The 17,036-nt window shown below is 45.9% G+C and overlaps 1 protein-coding gene across 6 annotated transcripts in view; it reads left to right on the forward strand.

The window, feature by feature from the left end:
• ANKRD6 (ankyrin repeat domain 6) overlaps positions 1 to 17,036 on the forward strand; it is a 167,418-nt gene that overhangs the window by 90,001 nt on the left and 60,381 nt on the right. The window contains exon 1 of one of the 6 annotated variants that reach the window (XM_019743302.2): positions 9,595 to 9,813. The exons of 4 other annotated variants lie outside the window; for them this stretch is intronic. The gene's annotated coding sequence lies outside the window, so the exon portion shown is untranslated. Of the gene's footprint in view, positions 1 to 9,594; positions 9,814 to 14,720; positions 15,016 to 17,036 lie in introns of those variants that run through there. One more of the 6 variants, XM_019743300.2, reaches the window with a different exon arrangement.

Here is a 17,036-nt window from a genome sequence, read left to right on the forward strand (position 1 = left end):
GAAATTTAGGAGTGCAAGGTTTTGGGATCGCCCGTCAAATGGCCCTGTGATGAATCTCAGCTCTGTCTGGGTAAACGCCTTACCCATCTAGGTGGTGTCCAGGAGGTTCCTGATGGAGTCCGACTGCATGGTGTCGGAGAAAGTCCATCCCAGGTGAGGTGTGAAGATCTACTGGTTGGTAGTTCTGGTTGTAGCTGCTGGCTAACAGGTGGAGTGCAGGGAATTAGGAAATGCTGCACAAGAGGTGTCCAAAACAAGGGTTCTCCATGAGACTTTATTTACAGGGTGAGGTAAGAGAAATCCTTCATTTTAACCCAGAACTTCCTGTGTGACAGATGTATTCTCAGGGCTCATAGGCGGCGAAGTGCTGCTTTACAGTGTTTCATCCCCCGGAAGTTGGATTGAATCTGGAAGAAAGCAGTATTGAGCTAGAGTCTTAGCTAATAACAATAATAATAGTGGTTACCATCGACAGTCTGCTTTCCATATCCGTGGTTCTGCATCTGTGGATTCAGCTGACCCCCAAATCGAAAATATTTAAGGGAAAAAAAAATTCTAGAAAGTTCCAAAAAGCAAAACTTGAATTTGCCACGCACCGAACACCATATTGAATCCACTCAAATAAAGTGAGGTGTAGGCATACCCTGTTGTAGCCTACATGCAAATATAGGTTATATGCAAATACGGTGCCAATTTGTATAGGGAATTTGAGCACCCTGGTATTTTGGTATCTGCATGGGTCCTAGAACCAATCCCCCCGCCAGATACTGAGGGACGACTCTACTGGTCATTACTAAAAGTTGACATCTATATACATTCTAGGTACATTATCTTATTTAATTTTTAATCACAATTTTATTAAGTAGATAATGTGGTCAGTTGACAAAAGAAGCAGCTGATACTCAGAGAAGTAGCTTCTCCATAGTAAAATAACAGGTAAGGAGTGAATCCTAAATTAATCTGACTCTGAAATGGTAACCAACTAATTTTTTTAGCAGCTATGTTGATTCCCCAAAAATAGCCATTGAAAATCTAAGGGAAGAAATGTATATACCAGTTGGATTTTTTCATATCAATGTAGATCATTTCTGAAAAAAGAAACAGTACAACAAACCAATGATACTCCAAAAGTTGGAAAAAAAATGCTGAAAGCAGTGTGATGATTTCTTTTTAAATTGCATCAAACCATATTTAGGTTAAAAAGAAAAGGAAAACAGGAATCAGTAGAAGGAAGGTCTTGTTAAATTGGATCTTCTGATTGGACCTTCCGCTCACCAAGATGAGCAGCCCCCAGGGCTGGGAAGAGGAATACCACCCCCCTACCCCACCCCCCACCCCCGCAGTTATAGTGTCTTCAGTCCCTGGTAATTATAGGCTTCATTGTGAAGTGCCATCACTGAAATACTACTTTCAGGGAAACTTCTGATTTATAGGGTACTGTTGGCATTGCAAAGAGTGACACCTAGAAAGATTTTATTACCACTTGTTATTTGGGGGATTGCATATAATGTGTTCCAGCAACAAGTTGAGGCAGGTAGGTGTAGGGGGCAGTCATTGATCTGGCAAGAGTTGGCTCTTGGAGGTGGGAAAGCACGGTTCTCACCCTGTTCTCCTGCCGCCTGCAGTTGGAACCAGTGTGCTGAGTGGTTTCAGAGGTATGGTGTTGGGCTTTGCCTTTTCTTTGGCCTGAAGCCCTGGTATTAATGCCTGTGCCCTTACTTGAGGACGAACGGGCAGGGTGGGAAGTCATCTTGTTTCCAGCCTCTTGTTCCCAGGCCTCTGGGTGTTGGAGAGCTGGCAGCCCGCCCAGTTGATTCTCAGCAAACAAGGACTCCCCAGCCCCAGCTGTGTGACGACTCCTCCACGGGGACTCTGGGAACAACTCTTGCCATCCCCTCAGAGCTCATTGCTGTTTCTCTGCTTGTTGATATTTCTTCCTTTAGGGACAGGCTTTTCTCCTTTTGACTGAACAGCAAACTTCACCAGTTTAACTCCTTCCACAGTATTATATAGACAGTTATATCATTTAGTAGGTCTGATGGAGGTCATTAACAAGTACATCCTGGGACTGTCAAAAGGTACGTTGGCGGAGAGCCAGTGTTTATTCTTTCTGTCACCTTAACAGCAATGATAGTTTATTAGGCACTTTCTATGTGTCATCACTGTGCCAAACACTCTGCTTATTACCTTGTTTGAGTCTCAAATTATCATTTGAGATAATTCTTTTATTATCTCCGTCTGACAGAGGAGGAGCCTGAGGCTTAGAGGGCTTAAATGACTTTCCCACAGCGTAAGGCATGTGGCAGATTGGAGACAAATCCATGTCTGTGTCTGTCTGATTCCAATGCCATGGCATTTAACTGGACTTTTTTTATTTTTTAAGTGAGCTATATTACACATACAATAAAATTCACTCTTTCAAAGTATATAATTTAGTTGTTTTTAGTACAATATATTCACAAAGGTGTGCGACCATCACTGCTATCTTAATTCCAGAACATTTTCATTACCTGCAAATTATCTGATGAGCAAAAACTGGGCTGAGTGGAACACTTCTAATTTGGGAAGGAATAGGAATTGAGACTGGATTGGGAGTGGCAGCAATTGGAAGGGACTGAATTCGAGCCCCCCCACCCCCGCTTCTTATCGGTAGCTGTGGCCTCACACTGGTGTGCCCACTGTCTTGTCTTTTCTGTTTTTTGAGCTCTAAGATCATTCTTTATTTGCTGTACATTACCATTATTGATGACATTTTCACATTTAGAGACTATGTAAGAATTTTAACAATATATGCTATCTCTCTTCCCGGCTGAAGCAAATATAAACAAATACTCCCACGCCTACTTTTTAAAGCTGGACATTCCATTTGATGGAAAAAAATAATGGACTACAATGACTTGCCCCAAAATAAGAAAAACTAAAGGGGGTGTTAAATTTTTCTGAAAGCCAGACTATTTTATTGTTAAGCCATATGCAAAGCAACTTAGTTCTTCAGAAAAAAATAAAATAAAGCAACATTTGAGATATACTAGACAAAGAAAAACCTAAATAAAGATGATAAAGGTAATAATGTATTTCTCAGAAAAACCTTAAAGTACTTATAAAATTATTAGATTCTAAAACTTTAATGTCCCCATAGCCAAAATTTTATTCACAGGAGGTTGTAGGTTGTTTATTGGAAATCTATTTGAAAAGGTCAAAAATAGAATAATTGCTTTATTTTTCATTCTCTTAGTACTAAGTCACAAGATCTTTGCAGGTTTTATCTGAAAGAAGGACATTAAAAACTTGACAGGAGGAGCAGGGGAAGGGGAGAGGAAGCTCAGGAACATATTACTGAGAACAACCTGGAAAACGCGACTTCAATTATGACACATGGGTAGAAAGAGCAAACCAGCCTTCTTCATTTTGTTTCTCAATCTTTGCCTGCTGTCTTTTCATGTTGTCCTTCTTCCTTTGTTCCTCCCGCCCCTCTCCCCTCCACACCTTTCTCCTTCTTTTTTTCTCTATTGCCTTCTTCCTGCCATGCTCTTTGTTGCCTCATCAAAGAGGCAATCTGCCTGAAGTTGGAGAACTCCAGGTACTGTCCTTGCCCAGGCTTTGGAGAGAACGCTCTAGGAGAAGGGCTGTCAGGACAGAAATCTCCACCCAGAAGAGGGTCTGAATTTTACCCAAGGACTAGGTTGCAGGCTCCTGGTAGCAAGGAAGAGTCAAGGCCAAGAGCGAAAACTCCACCACCTGCCAGAGCAATTCCAGACTCACCCTTTGCTGAAGGGAAAGCACAGCCTCATGCTCTGAGAAAACGATTGCAAGAGGGAGGGAGGGCACGGGCTACACCTGGGACTCTTCCACCAATGGGTTTCATGCTTTGTCATCTCTCAGGCTGACCCTGTCTCCTGAAGACGGCTGACGCTCAACTAATTAAATATATTTTCATTGTGGAAATCATTTGACTATGATAATAATGAGAAAATCCTGAGAGACATAATTATTTTAAGGTTGTTTAAAACTCTTGGGAATGAGTATCTCTGGGGCTAATTCTGGGTGCATAATAAGCAATTCAAGGTCGGTATCATTTCTGTTCCTTATACCTTCATTGTAGGTACCTCTTCTCCTTGTAAATGTGGCATAATTTTAATTTCGAATCACGCACAATAACTGATGATGATGACAATTCCATGTGTTTGTCATGTAATATAATTATTGGCAAAAGACTTCAGTTGTGCAGACTTGCTCATGGTTCATCTATGACTGAAACTTAAAGTATGAACAATAAGTAATTTGGAAGAAAGTCTTTGCTGGGAAATGACTAGGGTTAAGGAGAGGCTGAGTGTGAGGGAGGGAAGCTGACAGGCAGTGCAGTCCAGAGAAGCCTGCCTGCACCTAACAACAGATGTTCACCTTCCTGAGGCCGGAGTCTGTCTTCCTGAGCCCCGTCCTGTGCGAGCACGTGTCTGATTGTTGGTGTGTGATGACACAAGTATGGGGCGAGACCCACGGAGCCTCCCGGACAGCCAGCTCTACTTGCAGTCCTCATTTTCCTCTGCAGGGACACTTGATCCCAGCAGCGCTCTGTGCTGAAGCCAAACGCTGTGTCATGCTGTGTGCTGAATAAGGCCAAGGGACCGAACGCTGCAGAGTAGCCCCTGGGACCTGTAAAGAAGAGATGCAGGAGGGGTTTACGGTTGGAAAGGATTTGGAAATCTGATTGGCGAAGCAGACTTTATCATGCACACCTAATATCTCCCAAGTGCCTACTCTGTGCTAGGCACTGGGCTAAGTGCTTGGCATTCACTCCCACAGGTAATCCATTTGGCTCCTCTCCAAAGTCAGTAGCTACCATTCGTATCCCCATTGTACAGATGTGGACATTAAGGCCCCGGGAAGTTGTATAATCTACCCAAGGTCATGATGTGCTCTATGGGTGGAATGTTTAAATAGAGTTTCTTCTCCCCTTGTTTCTACCGGCTCCTGTCTCAGCCAGGCTGGGAAGGGAACTGAGATTAGAGACCCTGTGTATAGTCTTCTGCAAACAGTGGTGTGGAAAGAGTGGACGTAGTACCGGCCTTTCCAGACCACTGGATGGCTCCTCTTGTATGTGATGGACACTGTTCTGATCAAATCATATCCAACCCAGATGTGCTTGCTGAGAGTTGCAGCTTTTAGAAAGAATGATAGCAGAAAGTCATGTGGGTTGGAACAAATGGAGGGTAGGAGGGAGGGGTGACGTGCATCACCGTGTCTAGAATTTCTGGTATCAGATGGATATTATGTTAGCACTTCGTGGGCAGAGCAATTTAATAAAATGGGACCACTGACATGAAAACTGAGTCCAGTAGACTTAAAAACAACCATTTCTGGAGGATCACGTGGCAGTCATTGCTAAGGAGAAACAACCGGTGTGTGGCTGGGGGAGCGCAAGTGGCCACCACAAGGGCTGTGGGGCTGCTGACTGGAGGCCTCCTTCATTCCTGAGAGAGGGCCGCTGTCCGGCGAGGAAGGCCGTGGAAGCAACGGTGCTGAAAGACAAGTTATAGTGATAATCACAAGTGTTTACTTCTGGGTAGACATGTGAATTCCAGACTTCCCTTTGTTGGATTTGGGATTATGTTCACAGGGGTACATTCAGACACTTAATTCCTGGCTAGCAGAGCAACCTCATGGGGTGTGTGCACGCGCGTGTGTGTGCTCTGTGGTGCAGAACTGGACACTGACAGCCTGACGTGGCTCTCTCAGTTCACCCGTGTTTCCTGGGGGTAGACTGCTGAGTCATCAGCCTGAGTTGGCTGCCACCTGGAGACACCCCAGTGGGGTAGCTCTTCACCCCCAGTGGCATGAGCCATTGCTCCTGCTGGCATCATACCGTTATAAGTGCTTCCCTCCTGTGCTGTCTACTTCCTGAAGCAGTGAGTGGAGGACATTTTATAGGAATAGGTCGCCACTAGAATACAGTAGAATACTCTTAGCTCCTGGAAGCAGTGTGAGGGACCCCTTGGTTACCACAGCCCTGCAAGGACATGGTGGGGGCCTAGCTCTCGGCCACAGAGGGGTGTGCGAGTGACTGGGAAGAAAAAGCGCACCCTGTGATTGTAAGTGAGCCGGACAGATGATGGATAAAGGGTCATGGAGCATCCATTATGTATAAGGCATTTGTATGCGTTCCCTGTGGCCACTGGAATAAATCACCACAAACCAGGTGGCGGAAATGAAAACAACAGAAACGTATTCCCTCATGTTCTAGAGGCCAGAAGTCTGAGGTCAAGGTGTCGTCTGGGCTGTCCTCCCTCGAGAGACTCCAGAAGATAATCCTCCCTTGCATCTGCCATCGTCTGATGGCTCCAGGGGTTCCTGGGTTTATGACCATATTGCTCTAGTCTCTGCCTCTGGGGTCACATGTCCTCCTCCTCTTCTGTCTTAAAACGCTCTCTGCTTCTCTTGTAAGGATGCATGTGATTTCATTCAGGACCCACCCAGATAATCCAGGGGAGTGTCCCCTCTCAGGTTCCTTAGCATAATCACATCTTTTTTTCTTTTTATTAGTTTCAGGTGTACAAAACAATGCACTAGTTAGACATTTATCATGTGTATCCCTCATACAGTGACAGCCCCCCTTCCCCCAATCTACTACCCCTCTGACGTCGCACACAGCCATTACGTTTCCATTGTCTCTATTCCTAATGCTGTACTCCACTTCTTGTAACTATATATATATATAAACTTGTAGTTGACATTCATTATTGTTCAGCTTCAGCTTCATGTGTATAGTGCAGTGATCAGGCATCTACATCATCCCTGAGGTGGTCTCCCTAATGGGACAAGTGTCCATCTGATTAGAAAGCACAATCGGTAACCACAAGATTGCCATGGGAATACGAAAGTCAATTTGGGGAATGTAATCAATAACGTAAAGATTTTGTAGGGTATCCGATAATCACATCTTTTGTCATATAAATTAATGCTCACAGGTTCTGGGGATTAGGACATGGGCGTATCTTTTTGGAGGCCACCATTCAACTCACTACAGCGTTCAGTAATGTATTTGGGCACATGGAAAAATAAGATCAGGCACTTGCTCGTAGGAGGCCACGATCCAGTTGGATAAGCATAGATATGTTTATTTAGCAAGCGTATGTTGTTCATGTGCCATATGCCAGGCTGTGTGCTCGCACTGGGCTACAGAGACGAGTGAGACACAGCCCCTGTACTGAGAAGCTGAGTCTGAGAGGAAAGGCTTTGTAAATAACCAGAAAGAAATTCACAACCCAAAGACCAAAAGTAATTTCAAAAAGAATAGTAACCATGTACTTGTTGCTCTTAAAAAGTTAAAGGAAACCCAATTCATAAACTCCCAGTATCTTTTATATATCCCTTTTTTTCTCCCAAATTTCTCATATTCCACAATGTTCCGAAGCCTTTTGTTTGCCACCATCCTCTAGAAACTCTTGTTTATCCCTCATCCTGCAAGGCACTTTTTTCTCTCCCGGCTCTTTGTTGTATAGATTAGCTTAGCGTCCCTTGACACGTCAGCCTTCTCCCCTCCCATCTCTTCTGCCTGTCCTCCAACTCTGCATCCTAAAGCCCAGAAATATCTCTGGCTAAGACAGTCTCTTTGCAAGAGGACGTGAATGGAGAAGCCTTTTAAATCAGAAGGTAGGAAGAGAGAGGCATAAAATACTGAGATCACACTATTGCAGTACAGTTTGGTGAATACTACAGTGGGATTAAAAAAATACATTATTTTGTTGAATTGGCCTCATTCAATCTTTGCAACAACCCCATGGGTAAAAACTATTATTCTTCCTATTTTGCACATGAGGAAATGAGCTTAGATTCGTTAAGTTGCCCAAAAGAAGTAGCCAAGCTGAGCTTTGAGCTCAGGGTTACTGGGGTGTTGGCCTCGGGAAATTGGAGGGTGGAGCAGCCTTGGAGGACTCTTCTGAGAGAAGGAGACCTTGAAGCAGGTGCGAAGGATAAAGAGGTGTTTGGGAAATCTCTAAAGAACATCCTAAGGGGAAATGGCAGGCTGGTGCTTCCAAGGTGTTCTGAGCAGCCTTGTGACCCAGCCAGGGTGCAGGATGGGTGTGGGGTGGGAGCATGGTTCGAAACGGGGGCTGAGACCAGACCTGCATGGATTGGGTGTACCTGGACGTTGTTCTGGAGGGTTGTGAGTCACGGAGGGTGAGAGGAGAGGAGAGACACTGTCACATTTGTGTTGTGAAAACAGCATTGTGACATCAATGATCCCAGAAATTGGGGTGGAGAAGGGAGTGGGCAGGAGTGAGGTAGGGAGAACCGCATGGCAGAGCAACGCTACCTACACACTTTCGCCCCATAATCAGCAGTGCCCCTAACTCCCATATGGTCTCTTCATATAAAATGCTCTTTGACAGGAGAAATAGAGGAAAAGAGGTTGATAGACAGGCAAAATATTTGGCGCCAGAATCCCAGGTAGCACCACCTGGCCGCCAGGCACAGTGTTAGTGGCTCCTCCTGTGTTGCAGCCCAGATGTCTGTTCTCCATCTTTGCCATTTGAAACAGGCTGGAGGAGAAGTTAGTTTCTCATTCTTCCCTCTCTTCTAACACTGACGCATCAGAAGAGTGGAACTTACCTGTCATTGGCTCCGTGATCTCTAAGGCCCACACAGTGGAGAGAGAATTTAACCGCTGTTGGTTCAATGGCTCTGTCTGTCCTGAGAGTCAAGTTTAAGATATCCCAACTCTGGCCAGGTTGTGCTGACTTTTACACAGTTATCTTGTATTGCAGATACATTTTGAGCAAAAGCGCACTCAGTACGTATCGGACTCCTAAGTATTAGTCTGGCCTTGGCTTCTGCTTTTCCCGAGGTCAAAACTCATATGAAGCTGAAACCTACTTCACCTCTCTTATCCTAATTTCTCAGTTTAGGTCACAAACAGAGTTTCAAGAAATATCTCAGCATCCAGGAGACCACTGTGATAGTTCAGGTAAGAAATGATGACAGCCTAAGCCGAGGCACTGGCAATGCAGCTAGAGAAGAGAGAACAGATCAAGGAATATTTAAGCACCCTCTGTGTGCCAGGCCTTGTATCGTGTGTGTATGATCTCATTCAGTCTTTGTAACAACCCAGGAAGGTAGGAACTTGTTTTTCTTACACACGAGGAAACAGGCTTAGAGGCATTAAGAAGTTTACCCAAAGTAATTGGCAGAGCTGAGATTTGAGCCCAGGCAATCTGACTTCAAAGCTTGCATTTTAAATCTCCATGCCTTACTGTCTCCAGTCAGGAGGATTAGGTAATTTACTGAATGTGAGGTGGAGGAAGGGGAATGAAAGGAATGAGAGAAGCTTCCAGATTAGGGAACTAGGCAGATGGATGAAAGAGGGAGCCCTCACCAAGATGAGGACAAAGGCAAGGACTTGTTCTGGAGAGAAAGGTGAGGATTTGGTGGTGAACGTGTAGATAGGGCACATCCAAGTAAGATGTCTGTTAAAGGGTTGCACGTTTAAGAATTTGGAGCTTCAGAGAGAAGGAGTGAGGCTAAAGAAGATTTGGAGCAAACCGTATCTAGGCAGCAGAGAAGCACGTGGGCAGCAGCAGGCGGGGCGAGATCGTCTAGGGAAGAAAATGAGCAGAGAAGACAAGCAGGGATAGATTCTTAGGGACCTGCCACACGTGAGGGACCAGTGAAAGAACCCTTGAATGAGAGGAAGAGATAGTTTGAGTGATGTTAGTAGGTGAACGACCAGAGAGTGGGTCCCAGAAACCAAAGGAGGACAGAGTGCGACGAAGGAGGGCTGGCAGCAGTGCCAGTGCAACGGAGAAATCATGTAAGGTAAGAACTGAAAGTCAACATAGCATCGAGCAATTAGGTCGATGTCAAAGGTGGGAATGCTAAATGTTATAGTCACTTTGGAAGACAATACAGGTTCCCCCTGCTATCCAAAAGTAGAGCCTTCCTGTGAATCCTATTGTAAGCCGAAATAGCATAAAGCGAAGCAGCAGTGACTTTAGGACACATCTTGCTAATGGATGCACAGAATAAATCGAGATAGAGCCGCGGTGCCCACCGATACAGTCCAGAGCCGTGGCATAGAGTGTCGTGCTGGGCAAGGAGCTTGGCAGGACACTCGCCACACTGGCTCTGTCACGCCTGGCTGCACAACAGACGCTGAGCACGAGTTTCACTTTTTGCCTTTTGTCATAAAAGCTTAAATCCTCATTGGGTTTCTTTCTCTTAGCGAGAACAGATACTAATGTAGGTCTTTTTTTAAAGTGAAGTGAGATAACGAGAAAAACAGAGGTGGGTTGACAGTACGGAAATGGCTGTATAACAGTTTCTTACAAAGCTAAACATTGTCCTGCCATATAATTCAGCAGTTATAGTCCTTGGTATTTACCCAGGTGAGATGAAAACTCATGTCCACACAAAAACCTGGACATTCTTCAGAATTGCCAAAACTTAAAAGCATCCAAAAGGTCCTTCAGCAGGTGAATAGATTAACTGTGGTGCATCCCGACAATGGAATATTTTTCAGTGATAAAAAGAAATGAGCTGTGAAGCTATGCAAATACATGGAGGAACCTTGTGTGCATATTATTAAGTGAAAGAAGCCAGCCTGGAAAGGCTCCATACTGTATAATTACAACTATATGACATGCTTGGAAAGGCAAAACTACAGAGAGAGTAAAAAGATCAGTGGTTGTCAGAGGTTGAGGGGGAGGGAGGGAAGACTAGGGGAAGCATTAGGGCAGGGAAACTATTCTGCGTGCTTCTGTCACAGTGGGTACACGTCATGACACACATTTGTACAGACCCATAGAACGCTGTACAACACAAAGAGTGAGCCCTAATGTAAACCATGGGCTTTAGTTAGTAATAATGTATCAGTATTGACTTGTCAATCATAACAAATGTATCACACCAATGCAAGATGTTAATAATAGAGAAATTGGTGGCTGGGGGGTATGGGGGGGATGAGGAAAGGGTTATGGGTGAGGGGCTGGCTATACAGAAACTCTGTACTTTCTGCTTAATATTTCTGTAAACCTAAAACTGCTCTAAAAACATAAAGTCTATTAATTAGTAAAATAAAAAGAAAGACGGGAAAAAGAAACAAAGGAATAAAAGAAGCTATGAAGGAAGAGAAAGAGAGCCATGAATTTGCAATCTTGAAAGTGTATCATGAGCCCATAATTATAATTAATCCAGTGCCGTGTGCTTGGCCTCCAACTAGAGAAAACTCTGACCAGTCTCGCTTCTGTTTACCAACTTCGAGGGCTCCCCACCACAAATACAAGATTCAGCCCAATGTCTTTGGCATTGTGAAAGCTTTTCCCCATCCCGACTTTGCAACCTCATCTATGGTCATTGCCCATGTATTATATAAGCTCCTGCTGCAAAAGTCTCTTTGCTCGTCTTTCTTACTCATGGCACACACTTTCAAACCATTCAGCTTTTGCTTTTGCTATTTCCTCTGCCTATGTTCTCCCCCACTTCTCCGCCTAACAAAATCCTACACATCCACCAACAACCAGCTCAAATGTTGCCTTGCTGACTCCTTTCACCCCAGCACACCAAGCAAGAAATTTCCATAGCTCTCTCCCAATTTCTATAGTTCTTTGTGCCATCTCTTCCACAGATGCTTAATACACCACAAAGGCAACAACATCAACAACGGGCAGGTTAGTAGGAAAATTGGGGGCAGAGAGAAACCACATCAAAGCAGATTTCACGAGTGGGTAGAAGTTGAGATATGGACACATGGAAGGTAGATTACTTTCTGTGCATTGATTTTATTGTAATTTGGTTTTTCTTGGTTTGTCTTTAGTATTTATGGCTTTATTCGACAGGGGTTGAGGGTAATGAGAAGAAAATTCTCCGGGGGGCCGTGGTGCTGTCCAGGGCTTGGGTGCTGACAGAGCTGTGTCACTGGGCAGGCAGGCGCTCTGGAGATCAGTAGTTCTTCTCGCTCCAGGAGTTGTCATCCTCTATTTTTGGGAAGAAGGGAGAGAGAATAGTGACTATACCCACCCCCACCCCCATTGTTATCTCTTGATGTTCTGGAACCACAGGCTGCCTGACCCGTGGGGAAAGGAAAGACGTTAGCTGACTGGGTTGGCACCTCCTCTATTTCTTATGGGACCTACAGGCTTTGGAAGACCTAATCACTGATTAGAAAAAGCAATTGATTACTAGTTTTTCTCTCATCCACTTAACAGACATGAAAGGCCATGTTCCAGGAACCAGGCCAGGTACTGGAGATACAAGAAAACCAAAATGGGGTTTCTGCCCTGGAGGAGCTCATTCCAACCAGGAAGACCCACCAGCACTGACATGGTGAAGGGAACGGTCTTAGTCAGCTCAGGCTGCCGCAACAGGCGCCGTAGGCTGGGCGGCTTCAACGGCAGAAATTTGTTTCCTCACAATTCTGGAGGATGGAAGTCCCAGATCAACGTCTCGTAGGGTTTGGTTTCTGGGAAGGACTTTCTTTTTCTTTTTTTAATTTATTTTTTAAATTTATTGGGGTGACAATTGTTAGTAAAGTTACATAGGTTTCACGTGTATAGTTCTATAATATATCATTTATATATCACATTGTGTGTTCACCACCCAGAGTCAGTTCTCCTTCCATCACCATATATTTGATCCCCCTTACCCTCTTCTCCCACCCCCAAGAAAGACTTTCTTCTTGGCATGCAGATGGCCACTTTCTTGCTGTGCCCTCACATGGCCTTTCCTCTGAGCAGGTGGGGTGGGGAGGGGGCTTGAGGAGAGAGAGGTAAGAGAAAAAGAGCAGATGGAGACTCTTTGAATCTCTTTTTATAAGAACACTAATCCTATCAGATCATAGGGCACCACCCTTATGACCTTGTTGTACGTTGATTCTCTCATAAAGGCCCTACATATTTCCAAATATAGTCACACTGAGGGTTAGGACTTCCACATATGGATTGGGGGCAGGGGGGCAAAATTTAATCTATAGCAAGAACTTATAGAAAACTGTAGGAGCACAGACGAGGGCCTGAACCTCTTGTGTAGCCTTGGGCAAGATGGGGCAGCAGAAAGCTCAGTGATGACTCTTGGTCTGGATTTTGAGCAAGTGGGTCATTTGCTATGGAATGTGAGTGCCCAGCCCCAACTTGGAGGCTCTGGTGAGCCAGCAGTACCAGGCGGCCAACAAGTGACTATTGTCCCACGTGGAAAGGGAGGTCTCTACATCACAAGCCTCCTGTCAGTCACTGCTTTATTCAATGGTATGTCCTGTGCCTCCAGTATGATTTTTACATTTGTTAGCAAACTTTTCTTGATGGTAGGGCATGTCAGAGGTCTCCTGAAAGTATCCAGATGTCAATCAACTTTCACTGCAACAGCCTCTAAATGCCTCCTTGCAAAAGTGATTATTTCAGATTCAGTAACTGTCCCTTCAAAGGAGAATAGTTCCCATACTTGAGATGGCTCAAGAAGTAAGCACGGATGTTCCTTTGCGGTGGTGGGTGTGTCAAATGAGTCATAGGCTTGCTCAGAAGGTGCATGTCTGCCCCTATCATTCCTGTGTTTTGCAGGTAGCACTCGCGGACTCCAGGCTCTGTGAGCAATGAGTGTTGTGCTGTGCTCGTAATAGTCCTGTGCTGAGGGTCCCTGCTTGTGGAATACATGTTCTGAGAAGAAGGAAATGTCCCAGAAGTGTTGAGAAAATTAACCACTCCTTGCTTTAAGCTTCTGTGGCATTCCGTGTACATTTCTCTCCTGGCATCTGGTCCTTTGGGCCCCAATCGAGGCTTACCAGGGCCAGGTGATCCATTTCTTCAAAGTAGGGAGTGAGTCACATCTCTGTTCTAATCCCACTCGTCCTCTAGTGGTGATTGCAGTATCCCACTAGTGATCACTTTCAGATAAACGAGTGCGAGTATTGTGCACTGAAAATAAGCTTTCCACGCGACTGGCAGCCTGTCGCCTCGGTGGAATCCAGTCTCTCTGCAGTGCACTGGCCTGAGTCCCTGGCTGGTCTCCTGCCCTTGGTGTAAACTCAGCGATGACTAGAGCCTCATCCCAGCCCATCACCCACAGGAGCTGCCGCCCTCAGTGAAATGGGGGCAAGGCTTTGGGTGGGGAGGGTGTTGAGAGGGTTTGCGTTGACAGTTATTTTCCATCTCAGAACCAACAATTCTGGCTTTAGAAACAAGCACAGGGCAGTGATGCAGTCTCACGTCAAAACGCAAACCCTCCTTTTTTCTATGATGGCTCCCGTTGGGAAGTTGGTTTTCTGTTGCTTCAGTGAGTGGCCTGGAGGACACACCTGTAGCGTTTAGGGTCATTGACTGCACTTGCAGTGGCTTTGCTCCCAGTTTTCTCCCTTCACCCATCTCTCCAGAGGTGGGTTGTGGACACGCTGTGGGTTTACAAAGGCCGGGAATGGCAGTTCCGCTGGCCCCTGGTCTTTTGTGCTGCTGCAGCCACTGTGCTGGAACTTTCTGCTGAGGCGGGTGGAGTGCTTGGGTCTCCGCTGTTCCCACAACATGAGCATTTATTTCCCTGTTACCATAAAGGCAGTTTCTTACAGAGTTTGACCCTTGCTGCCTCCTGCCTCCCTTACAACATGCACATTGCATTCCTGCTGAAAGAACGCCAACTCCGATTCTCTGTTTTCCCAGCATCATTCAAAAGCATTCCGCCCATATGTGAATGATTCCCTGACTCTTCAATCAGGGCAGTGTTACAAGTCCTCTGCCGGCAGGAGGGAGCACTCCAGCAGAATCTGAAGACCCAAAATCTTTCAGAAGCTGCGACGAGCAGACTAGGAAACCACAACAGATTGCAAACTGAATGGATGTCTTAATAAGCTTTTGGATGTGATTTGGCCAGTGTTGGTAGAGGAAGCTCCAAGGGGAAAGGCAGCGAGCATTGTAACGTAAATCACTGCAGACCCACTGGGCCTGACAGCCCTAGGAAGCTAATGATCTCTCCAGGAAAGCATTGACTGCAGTTATCCAGCAGCAGAACTCGGTGTAGATTCGGGAGGACAGACCCCAGGATGTGAGTACAGGATTTGGAACAGTGGGAGCAAAGTGAGTTACTGTAACGGACGGTGCTCCGTAAGCTCCAGCGTCTGGGTGCCTGTGGGTCATCTCGGGGGGGTGGGGGGGGTGCATAATGCTCAGCTGGGACTTTTGTCTGCAGCTCTCTTTTAGAATATTTTGCCTGAATGTAGTGGCTTTGGGATATTGGTACTAGGAGACTTCATTGTAAATCTTCCAGAAAACAGCAGAAGCCAACCTCATAGACATTTTGCTATAAAAAGAAAATCGATCACATCCCAGACCTAGCAGCTGTGGGACCCTCTGGCATTTGTGATGGAAGACAAAAGCCTTGGCAAATTGGAGAGCAATGAAAATAAGGCAGTGGGCTGGGAGGAAGGAGGGAATGCTGTCTTGGAAGCTAAATCCCTTTCTGGATTCAGGATGCTCATTGCCTGTTTGTGATCGTGCATCTATTTCCTTTCTGCTTAAAGACTGGCAGCATGTTTGCATTTAAGGTTTTTCTCCAGAACTCTGTAAAAGTGAGCATCGTGACAAAGAGGGATGTGATTGATAGACTTGGGCAGAAGAAGTTCCTCGCTGCCAGCAATGGGAAGTGTCTTGAATGATAGCTGATTTCCTTGGAAGAGGAGGCTGAGATTTCATGAGGGAATGCGGCTGCTACAGCCTGGGGACCCAACAGGTTGGCAGTGCAGTTTAACGCGTTGATTGTACACTGGTTACCACCCTCTCCGCCTCTCCCCTTCCCATTAATTATTGGGGTCCTCCATCCCTCCTATGCCTCTTCCCCAGCACGCCTCCACCTGGCCTGATTTGTCAGTTCAGAGGTATCAGATGAGAAGCTGAGTAGCCCAACACTCCACAAGGATGGGGATCGTTGTTCTAGGTGGGAGGTAAGGATCCCAAGGATGTAGGGCAGGGATCATGAGAGACGAGGGGAGGGCTGTGAGTGGGGCCTGCACGCCCACCCAAGGCTAGAGCTGTAGGAGGAAACAGAAAGGAAGCAGAAAAGAAGCCTCCGCCACTGTCATCCCTTCCCACCTACCTTGTGTGTAAATACAAGTGCAAGTGAAGGCTAGAAGCCGTAGCAATGAGGCTAGTATTGGATTTAAATTGAGAATGAACTTGAGATACACAAGTACCCGGGGATGGTGCTAGCAGCAGATTAGGAACTGGAAACCTGGGACTCTGTTCCAGAATTTTTAGGCAATTTCCTGTGTGACGGTGGTGGGAGTGGGGTGGAGGAGTGTGTCCAAAGTCCTGCACTGACCTATCTGCCCTGTGCCAGGGGGTTAGGGGGGCAGGCCGGCCTGAGCCAGTGGACTGTTGGAGTGGGGTCAGGTGGGGTGGGGTAGGGAGCGGGGAACATTTCATTCTTAAGTAGCCGTCCCTGAAAAGCAAAGAAACAAGTGACATTTCGGCTTGGCCAACATTTTCCCACAATTGGAGTGTTTTTCCAGCTTAAAATAAAAAGAAATGGTAATGTGTGCTGGACTTGCAAAGGGCTGTTTACCGAAGGTAATTATGTAAACAAGGCAATCTCAGTAGCTTTCAACCATGGCACAAAGTGTAGCTGTGCTTTCAGCTCTGTCTGAGAGGCTGAATTTCTTGCATGTGACAGGAGGTGGGAGGGCAGTGGCTAGCAATGTACCACAGGCCTGTTGACCCGTGCGTCTGTTGCTGGGGAGACTGGACAGCACGGCCAGTCTGGAGCTCGTGACCTCAGTTGGTGACGTGCCCTGAGGTTGCAGCAAGCTCTCACTCCCTAGGAACTAAGCTGTGGAATGGAACGAGTGAAATCTTAGCCATGATAACAAGATTTGTATGAATCTGGCCAATGTACTTGAGACATTCAAATGCCCATTGCAGGAAACATTTGGTAATGGGAGGGTGGCGGTTTAGGTCAAGTGCACAGAGACAGCACAAGTAGATGGAGAAAAATGGGGTTGTGGGAGGGAGATCATTGAGGAAGCCATGGCTCATATTGTGTATTTTCCTACCATTTGGGCCTGGAGCTGC

Source organism: Rhinolophus sinicus, linkage group LG05 (genome assembly GCF_036562045.2).
Source record: "Rhinolophus sinicus isolate RSC01 linkage group LG05, ASM3656204v1, whole genome shotgun sequence".
Lineage (NCBI taxonomy): Eukaryota > Metazoa > Chordata > Mammalia > Chiroptera > Rhinolophidae > Rhinolophus > Rhinolophus sinicus.